Raw genomic sequence first — 11,634 nt, forward strand, 5'->3', positions numbered from 1 at the left:
GTCTGCTCTTTTTCTGCCATCTTCACTCGCGCTGATTTTTAAATGCGATCAGATACCACATACGCAACTTCTTCGCTGACAGTATCCACCTTATTTTTCATGTAAACGCGGACGCCGCCATTTTCGAACTATAATGTGTCAGATTTCCGGTAAAGCACTTCCGCTAATATTAGTTGTATTGTGATTACGTAGTTTTGCGTCGACTGTGTAGATTTTACAGGCTAGTTAACTTTTAATATGGACTACAGAAAGACTGGCGTACTTTGCGCAGTTAGGGGGTGTCATAATAGCTGGTTCAAAGGTAAAAAATACCTGCAAGACATTTTGTTTTGATCATAATCCACGCACAAGAGCTGAATGTGGATGTGGGGCACCCTATGATTTGCACGCACCTCCGAAGGGTGAAGAAGCTATTTTCAAGACCTTATATTACTTTTTTCTCCCTGTATATGCACACACACACAAACACAAATCATAATGTCAAGATGCAATTTATTTTGATTCCCCCCCAACATACACTGAAAATGATACAGTTTAGCAGTGCTAGGTAAATAAACACCAATTCGTCACTTTTTCAAAACTCATGGAACAAAAGGAAACACATATTTAAGTTATTTTATAACTTATTTTGGATGCTATTAATCCGACCTAATGCTGCACAGCACAGTAATCAGTTTACGGATAAGGACCAAAAAATTTCATTACTAATTTAAAACTATCAACAAGTGCTTTCACAGATGAAAGAGATAAAACATGTCATCATTTACTCATCATTTACTGATCATTTACTGATATTTACTCGCATCATTCCAATACTTTGAATACTTTCCTCAGTGGAACAAAAAAGGAGACATTATTCAGAATGTTAGCCACAGTCACCAATCACTTTCATTGCATTTATTTCACTGCATATTTTGTCCATGAAATGAATGGTGAATGAAGCTAACATTCTGAATGCACATTTGCGCCACTTTGACTTGCATTCACGTCTGCTTTTAAAAACACGAAATCGCTGTCTATTTCATGTACCAGCACTCGACCGACTTTTCCGCTGTGCAGGTAACGTAGCTACTGATATGCCTCCGTGCTTTTATAATTCCGCATCGAAGACCCGTCTACTCCGAGCGACAACACAAAAAAATTTAAAATGTCCTCATAAGTTATGGCAGGCCACTTTTTCATTTCATCCTCCCACTGTTATACACCGCGGGTGTGGTAAATATTTACCATCACGGTGTTTAACAGTGTTCTCTGTGTGTTCTTCCCACATTGCTCCTTACCTACAAGGTAGCGAAACGGAAGTCTAACACATTATAAGGAAGTACGTCATCGTATTTACTTCCGCGTTGCAAAATAAGGTGAATAGAGTGAGAGAGTTCGGGCTTCTGGAAGGGCGAAAGTGCGGATGGGCACGCGCGCGTCAGAACGCAGGTCAAAATAACTTTTAAAAAAAAGTGAATAATCGTTTTTTTTCGATTACACCATTTTTGTGATCGCTGAGACCCGAAATCGAAATTCGATTAATTGCACAGCCCTACTGGCAGTGTTCTAAAGCACATTTTCTAAAGTGCCTAAATGTCAAAATTAGTACAATATATTTGTTGAAAAATTCTAATACTGAACACACTATTGAAATACTAGTCTGTGTCTCTTATTTTTATTTTGCTGTCTGCTCTAGCACCCTCCCTCCCTGTACAATAAATCCAATTGAATATCCATTTGAATGTCTCTGCTGAATTTATTAATAGTGTTAGGTAGATTGTTCCAGAGTTTTGGCGCTAAAAAGGAAAAGGATCTGCCGCCCGCAGTCGATTTTGATATTCTAGGCATTATCAAATGGCCATCAAATGAGTTTTGAGAACGTAGTGGATGTGGAGGACTATAATGCGATAAGAGCTCGCTCAAGTACTGAGGAGCTAAACCATTCAGGGCTTTATACAAGTACATCTCAAAAAATTTGAATATCATGAAAAATGTCAATATTTTTTGTCACTCATTTCAGAAAGTGAAATCCATATATTATATAGATTCATTACACAGAGTGAAATATTTCAAGCGTTTATTTCTTGAAATTTTGATGATTATGGCTTACAGATAGGGATGGCTTGATACCATAATTTTGGCTTCGGTACGATACCAGAAGGTAGTACCTCGGTATCGATACCATAGGTGACAAATAACCAGCCTCAAAAGATAAGTGAATTAAAAAAATATATTATTAATAATAATAATAAAAACAGATTCATATGTTAATACCTTTGTATCAAACTGTAACAAAAAACCTAAAGGGAACATAGGTTACATTTTGATGTTGGAGAAAAAAAAATAGGCTAACTGAAGTAATAAGATGAAAATATATTCAAATCTTATCTTTTCAGTGCAAACACAGTGCAAACTAAATGTCTCCAAAAAAAAAAAACTACCGGAAACATAGGTTTCATTTTGAAGAAAAAAAATAGCACTGAAGTTGCGCAATTGATGCAACAAATGTTGCTTTATTGTAAAGTGTTATTCTAACAGTCAAAGTAATATTCAAAATCATGTTATTATTTCTCTCTCTCAGATTGTTTTCAGATTTCAGACTCAACCAAAGAAAAAGCATTAAATATAAATCTCACTCTCTCGGCTGCTTCATATTAGTGGTCGGCAGCACGTCAGAAACATTCCCTTCATATCATTGATACTAAAATTAATATAGCAAAACTCTTGCTCAATTCATATCCAATTAAAATTTGATTGTATGAAGTGCAAGTTCATGCATTACGTGACCAAAACTTCATTCATTTTAGCTTGTCTCACATGCACATTTGCGCTTACTGTATTACATCTGAAATTGCTTTGATCAGATGTAAATAAAAGGTCAAATCAAATCTGAATTTATGAATGATGCACTCACCTGTCGATCTCTTAATTCTTTGAAAAGATCAGGATGAGCAAGAGACAAATGCTTAAAAAGATTTGATGTGTTTAGGGATGTAACGATTACCGGTTTGAAGATAAATCATGATAAAATTCCCCACGGTTAGTATTAAGGTCTCTGCACACTGAGTCCGAAATTTTCGCATGCGTTTTTTCGCATTCGCAATCTTAAAAATTCGTCACGCACAGAGACCTTGCACACTGAGTCCGATGCGTTTTAATTAATCCGTTGCGAAAAAATTCGCAAAACTATACAAAATGTCTTTAAGTAGTGAGGATGATTTTGTTGTCCCCTCTCTTTTTAAAAAAAGAAAAAGGAAATATTGGGTCCATCCAATCCTTAGATTGCGCAGAGAGGAAGGTTCCACCTCTTTATCAAAGAGCTGCGGGATTATCTCGAGAGATTCAAAGTTTATTTCAGGATGTCAATGCCTCAGTTTGATACTTTGCTAGCGATACTGAATCCACATAATAAAAAGACCACCAATTTCCGTGAACCAATTTATCATGAACAGAGACTGTCTGAGGTATGGACACACACACACACACACACACACACACCGAACTGCGGCATCGGAAAGGTGCGCGCCAGGCATAAAAAATAGGCTACAGCAGTTCTTTATATTCTGTATTCCGCAATTTGTTTGTCATAAAGTGCGCTGTGCTGCAAGACGAAGTGTATTAATTTGTCTGACACTATTTTAGATTTTGGCTTTCGCTTGTACGGTGGCTCTGAATTGTCAAAACACCTTCTCAAAGCATCTCAAAATGCTTTATACGGATGCGAATAACGCAAAAAATCGAACCCGATCCAAATTTTTTTTCAACGTGCGAAAATTTCGGACGAAAAATTCGGACTCAGTGTGCAATGGCCTTTACCGTTTCATATTTTAATTATCATTAAAACCGTATTCGATTACCACGATCTGAACAACTCACGATAAATAAATACTGTCCAGCATAAAGCAGAGTGTAACAGTCTCACGAGCGTAAAGCTGGGAGGTTTTAAAAGAGTGCTGAGGGAATTATACAAATGAATATATCAGTGAATTAATTATATGAATGTACCTCTGAAGGATCTGACTGTCTTCAGAAACGATTCGATGGCATTTTGTTTTCATCTTCGCTCCATGTAATACCTAAAGGAGGTGTTCTCAATCACAATACTGCTTTGTTCGCGGAGTTCACGGGAATCAGCTGTAATTCAGCTTTTCCATATAAAGCGCCACCTGCTGTCAGTGAGTGGATTTACAGACACTTATTTACATTCAGCCTTTGTACAGCAGTTTCTGTCTGGCCAAAAAACGGACCAAATTTGCATGACCTACTGTAAATTTTCAGGTTGATGAAAAACACACTTATGTAGATTCTACACATTTAAACAATTCAGATAAGCTATATAGAATTATTTATGGAGCAGATAAGTGGATAGAGAGTTGGACTTGTAACCCAAAGGTCGTGGGTTCGAGTCTCAGGTCCGGCAGGGATTGTAGGTGGGGGAGTGAATAACCAACACTCTCTCCACCCTCAATACCACGACTGAGGTGAGACCCTTGAGCAAGGCTCCGAACCCCCAACTGCTCCCCGGGCGCCGCAACATTGACTGAGGTTTACCTTTTATATGAAACTTTTTCAAAGCTTTATTTGAACATTTACATTATTTATTTGAACATGCTATTAAACTGGTGTCCGTCAAGTTGTCATTTAAAATCCAGACCTCATTGGTAATGTTATTGTTTTAGTCATTATGCAAACAAAAGTTCATTTTATTTGCGGTTTGTTGATTTTTAAGTATAAAACTTGAAGTGATTTATGTTTAGGTACTTTTTGAACATCTCCAGCACATTTTAACAATACCGTGATAATACTGATAACCGTGATAATTTTGGTCACTATAATCGTGATGAGAAATTTTCATACCGTTACATCCCTAGATGTGTTCCTGTGGCAACATGATTTAGGCCTATAGCAACGCTTGCATACAGGTGCAGTAAGGTCAGTTCCTTCACCTTTGTCATCTGTTTTTTATCCAAAGTAATGCCATATTTCACTTCTACTGTTCTCTTTATTTATTAATTTTGGGTGCGCTGAGTTTAATCTGTTTGATCCATCGCGTTGTTCTGTTGTCACATTTACCAGTTGCGCAGCAATTTGGGAAGCACTGCCACCTACAGGTGCATTTTGCAACAGCAGCGTATGAAATACCGAATTGAGCAAAATTATGATATCGTACCGTTTGAAATATAATATATACCGGTATTTTTCCAGTATTGGTATACCGCGCATCCCTACTTACAGATAATGAAAGCCCAAAATTCAGTGTCTCAGAAAATTAGAATATTACATAAGATCAATAAAAAAGGATATTTTAAACAGAAATGTCAGGCTTCTGAAAAGTATGTTAATTTCTATGCAGTCAATACTTGGTTGGGCCTCCTTTTGCATGAATTACTGCTTCAATGCGGCGTGGCATGGAGGCAATCAGCCTGTGGCACTGCTCAGGTGTAATGGAAGCCCAGGTTGCTTTAATAGCGGCCTTCAGGTCATCTGCATTGTTGGGTCTGGTGTCTCTCATCTTCCTCCATAGATTCTCTATGGGGGTTCAGGTCAGGCGAGTTTGCTGGCCAATCAAGCACAGTAACACCATGGTCATTGAACCAGCTTTTGGTATCTTTGGCAGTTTGGGCAGGTGCCAAGTCCTGCTGGAAAATGAAATCATCATCTCCATAAAGCTTGTCAGCAGAAGGAAGCATGAAGTGCTCTAAAATTTCCTAGTAGATGGCTGTGTTGACTGTGGACTTCTGGGCCCGTATTCACAAAACATTTTATCTTCTCACTAAGAGTTCTCCTAAATAGCAGGAAAAGTTTTTAGCTAAGAGGTTTCTCTTTAAACCTATTGCAATGATGTGCAAACATCATTTATTTGAGTATTATGAGGTTTCAAAGCATTTTACATTGTTTCTTCTTATTGTGTACGTTCATAGAGGGAGAGACGGGACATACAGTAGTAGTGTGCACCGGTGACGCTTGTTGTGATCCAACAAATTAATGCATTGAAAACACAATGGACAAAAATAAATTTTACAGAGTTTCAATGACAATTGCAAAGAACATGCCTGCGTGTTGCCCAATGTGCACACTGTCCATGCTAAATTCTTTGTGATATTAGTCATTTTTAATACTATTTAGGGCAGATAGGGTGGATAGTATGCACATTGGGACGCTGGGCATGTTTCCTCTAATCCAGCACTGCAGAATTTAGCTCCAACCCTGATAAAAACTCAACTGTCTAGTAACTCTGAAAACCTTGATTAGCTTGTTGTTTGTAAACTATTGGCATATTAAACAAGATCTTTAATATGAATGAATATGAACATGAATAAATAAATTCTATACATATAAGTTGCATATTTTTGTTGACTTGTAAAGAATTATTTTATTTTCATTATTAAGAGGTTTGCACAAGAGTTAACTGTAAACTGCAAACTTTCAACTTTTGCTAAAATTAAATGTCTTGGTTTGGTCTACACTGGAAGTGTTCCATTAGCTCTGTTAAACTATAATTACTAAAACTAAAACTGAAACGAAAATATATAAAAACTAAATAGAAATGTGTTCACAAAATAAAAACTAAACTAAAACTAACAAAACCATTAATGAAACTAACTAAAACTAAACTGAAATTATTGGAAATTTGAAAACGATATTAGAATAAAAACTCATTTAAAAGTTCAAAACTATAATATCCTTGCTGAAGACGTCTGAGCGTGGTGACTCTTGATGCTCTGATTCTAGCTTCAAGACCACTCCTTGTGAAGCTCTCTCAAGTGTTTGAATCAGCTTTGTTTGACCGTATTCTCAAGCTAGGATCATGCCTGTTGCTTGTGCACCTTTTCCTACCCAAATTCTTCCTTCCAGTGAACTTTGCATTTAATATGCTTTGATGCAGCACTCTGTAAACAGCCACACCTTTCAGTAATGACCCTCTGTGACTTACCCTCTTTGTGGAGGGCATTAATGTTCGTCTTCTGGATCATTGCCAAGTCAGCACTCTTCTCCATTATTGTGGTTTCAAAGAACAAGAGATACTCAGAATTTATACTGTAGGGATGGTCATTAATTGAAACGCAAATGTAAATATTCTAATATTTTGAGATACCAATTTTTTACTTTGATTAGCTGTAAGCTCTAATCATCGAAATTAAAACAACAAAAAACTTTTGAAATGTTTTACTTTACATGTAATGAATCTAAAATATATGAAAGTTTCACTTTTTGAAATAAGTTACAAGAAAAAATTTGTTTTTTTTAGATGTACCTGTTAGGGATATGCAGGACTAGTCGACTAAACGGTAACAGCTCCTGCTAGTCGACACTGAAATCAATAGTCCATTACACAAGAAAAAAAAATAGCACTTTAACGTTACATTTAAAACATTTTAAATAAGTTAAAATAAAACTTTTGAAAAAGAATACATATCAAAATATTTAAATATATAAATATTTTTATAAGCGTATCTGGGCAGAAACGTTTCATTTTTTTCAGTTTTCATCATGTCAGTTGCGGTGAGCTCAAAATGACCACGTGAAAGACCAGCAAGGTGTGGGATTATTTTGAATTAGAAGGAAACGGAAAAGTTTTGTGTAAACTGTGTAATGTCAGATTGGTTTACAATAACTCTACTGGAGTGATGCGTAATCATATTCAATACAGGCACGTATGCGTTAGCTTAGAGGCTAGCCAAAGCCAGTAAATGTCTATCATATAATACATTGCGGTTTGCGCTGTCCATTCGGTGTTGGTGCGGGATTTCCAGGCTCTTTTTGAAACTGTCTGCTTGCTTGTAGTTATCTCTCTGCGTGCCTGTAACTTCAGTTCCTGCCGAGCGCATTTTTTTTTTTTTTTTTTTCCCCAAGTGCAGAAGCGCCTCTAGTCCCGTCTTTTGCCAGATCATGTTAACATATTAAATTAACTGAACAAATGCGTATAAGTATAAACAAAGTAAAATGATCATGGTTTTGTTTTTAGACAATATAGCCAACATGAAGTACATTTTTAAAAGCCGTATTAATGCTATTCCTTGATTTAACTTTACTATTGTTTTTGACTTGTGTTTTAATGTTATATGAAAATTAAGAATTCTGTCAGTCTATTGATTGATTTTCCGATCTGAATAAATAAGTTATGCACTGGTTTATGTTGTGTATGCTCTTCCTTTTTTTCTGCTTAACAACCGCCTAAAATTAAATGATGATAACGCGAGGCAAGCATACAGCATAATCGTGACCTATCTTTAGCAGAATTCATTGAGGGATTTGACCGTGTGATTCAAAGATTAAGTATAGTGTAGGCTGTTATAGAGACACATGCACAGTTTTTTTCTTTTGCCATTTTTTGGGGGTTTCAACTTTTAGACTAGTCGGATGCAAAACTTCTGTTTAAACGACAGTAAAATTAGTCGTAGCGCATATCCCTAGTACCTGTATGTAATTAACAAGATTTTAAAATCTATACAATGTTTAATAGGGAGCTAATGCAGTGTTAACAGAACCGGGCTTATGTGGTCATACTTCCTGGTTCTAGGAAGAACTTTAGCTGCTGCATTTTGGACCATCTGGAGTTTGTTTATTAAGCGTGCAGAACAACCACCCAGTAAAGCATTACAATAATCTAACCTTGAGGTCATAAATGCATGAATTAACATTTCTGCATTTGACTTTGAGAGCATAGGTCTCTATTTAGATATATTTTTAAGATGAAAAAATGCAGTTTTACAAATGCTAGAAATGTGGCTGTCAAAGGAAAGATTGCTATTAAATAGCACACCTAGGTTCCTGACTGATAACGAAGAATTTACAGAGCAGCCATCAAGTGTTAGGCAGTGTACTAGGTTATTACATGTGGGGGTTTTAGGTCCGATAATTAACACCTCTGTTTTTTCAGAATTTAGCAGTAAGAAATTACTCGTCATCCAGTTTTTTTTATATTGACTATGCATTCCGTTAGTATCTCAATTTTGTGCGTTTCGCTGGGCCGTGAAGAAATATAGAGCTGAGTATCATCAGCATAACAGTGAAAGCTAACACCGTCAAGTCAAGTCACCTTTACTTATATAGCGCTTTTTACAATGCAAATCGTGTCAAAGCACTGCACAATATCAAAAAAAGGAAAATAATGTGTCAAGTTTAAATAGTGTCTTTGCAATAAGGTCGGCGATATCGCTGGAAATGAAACGTCCCCAACTAAGCAAGCCAGAGGCGATAGCGGCAAGGAACCAAAACTCCATTGGTGACAGAATGGAGAAAAAACCTTGGGAGAAACCAGGCTCAGTCGGGGGGCCAATTCTCCTCTGGCCAAACAAACCAGCAGTTCAGTTCCAAACTGCAGCAAGTCAGATTGACCGGGCTCAGCTGGTTCCAGTGGTCTTTTCCGATGGCTGTCTAAGTGGCGGGGTCCTCAATGAGGATCTGTCTCTGGCGTTCATCCAGGTGTCTGGCCTCTGCCTATGATCAGGGACACATACGTCATCTCCCGGCGCTGATCCTCCATCTCAGGTGTTCGGTCATCCCAGATCATGTAATGGTTGGATCCAGACTGAAGTTCTGTAATTCCTAGCTACCACGGGATGTTAATCCCGTGGCAGAAACGGAGAGACAAGCAGAGACATGATTAGCGTAGCTGCTGTTCCATCTAAGCAAAAATAAATTGTTCAACCCAAGCTAAAGAATAATAATAATGTACGTCTGATCAGATATAACTGCAGTACAAGATTATAAGATGCATTATGTGAATGCTTGGCTAAAGAGATGTGTCTTTAATCTAGATTTAAACAGAGAGAGTGTATCTGAACCCCGAATGTTATCAGGAAGGCTATTCCAGAGTTTGGGAGCCAAATGTGAAAAAGCTCTACCTCCTTTAGTGGACTTTGCTATCCTAGGTACTACCAAAAGTCCAGAGTTTTGCGACCTTAGAGAGCGGGTTGGATTATAGCGTGGTAGAAGACAAGTTAGGTACGCAGGAGCTAAACCATTTAGGGCCTTATAGGCAAGTAATAATAATTTGTAAATGATACGGAACTTAATAGGTAGCCAGTGCAGAGACTGTAAAATTGGAGTAATATGATCATATTTCCTTGATCTGGTAAGAACTCTAGCCGCTGCATTTTGGACTATCTGTAGCTTGTTTATTGAAGATGCAGGACAACCACCTAGCGGTGCATTACAATAGTCCAGTCTAGAGGTCATGAATGCATGAACTAGCTTTTCTGCATCAGAAACAGGTAGCATGCTTCGAAGCTTAGCAATGTTCCTGAGATGGAAGAATGCTGTTTTTGTAACATGGGAAATATGATTTTCAAAGGACAAGTTGCTGTCTAATATAACTCCTGATGATATTTCCTAAGGGTAACATGTAAAGTGTGAAAAGTAACAGCCCTGGTACTGAGCCTTGAGGTACTCCATACTGCACTTGTGATCGATATGATACCTCTTCATTCACTGCTACAAATTGATGGCGGTCAGAAAAGTATGATTTGAACCATGTTAATGCACTTCCACTAATGCCAACAAAGTTTTCTAGTCTATTCAAAAGAATGTTGTGGTCAATAGTGTCGAACGCAGCACTAAGATCCAATAGCACTAATAGAGAGATACAACCACGATCAGATGATAAGAGCAGGTCATTTGTAACTCTAATGAGAGCAGTCTCAGTACTATGAAACGGTCTAAATCCTGACTGGAAATCTTCACAGATACCATTTTTCCCTAAGAAGGAATATAATTGTTAGGTTACTACCTTTTCTAGTATCTTTGACAGAAAAGGGAGATTCGAGATCACTCTGTAATTACCTAGGCTAGATCTTTGGGGTAAAGTTGTGTTTTTTTTTTTTTAAATGAGAGGCTTAATTACAGCCAATTTGAAGGTTTTGGGGACATATCCTAATGACAATGATGAATTAATAATAGCCAAAAGAGGATCTATGACTTCTGGAAGCACCTCTTTTAGTAGTTTAGATGGAATAGGGTCTAACATACATGTTGTTGGTTTAGATGATTTAACAAGTTTATACAATTCTTCCTCTCCTATAGTAGAGAATGAGTGGAATTGTTCCTCAGAGGATCTATAGTGCACATCTGATGCGATACTGTAGCTGACGGCTGCATGATTATAATTTTATCTCTAATTGTATCGATCTTGGAAGTAAAATAGTTCATAAAGTCATTATTGCTGTGCTGTTGGGAAATGTCAACACCTGCTGATACTTTATTTTTTGTTAATTTAGCCACTGTATTGAATAAATACCGGGGGTTATGTTTGTTTTCTTCTAAAAGAGGCGGAAAGTAATCAGATCTAGCGGGTTTTAATGCTTTTCTGTAGGATAAGGTACTTTCCCACCAAGCAATACGGAATACCTTTATTTTTGTTTTTCTCCCAGCTGCGCTCCATTTTACGGCCTGCTCTCTTTAGGGCACGAGTGTGCTCATTATACCACGGTGGACTATTTTCCTTAATCTTCCTTAAGCGTAAAGGAGCAACCGTATCTAAAGTGCTAGAAAAGAGAGAGCCCATAGTTTCTGTTACATCATCCAAGTTTTTCTGTGCTGTTGAATATGCTGAGGAATTGAGATAAATCAGGAAGATTATTTACAAAGCAGTCTTTTGTAGTAGAAGTGATGGTTCTACCATACTTGTAACAAGGAGTAGAATTTACAGTT

This window comes from Barbus barbus (genome assembly GCF_936440315.1).
Source record: "Barbus barbus genome assembly, chromosome: 3".
NCBI lineage: Eukaryota > Metazoa > Chordata > Actinopteri > Cypriniformes > Cyprinidae > Barbus > Barbus barbus.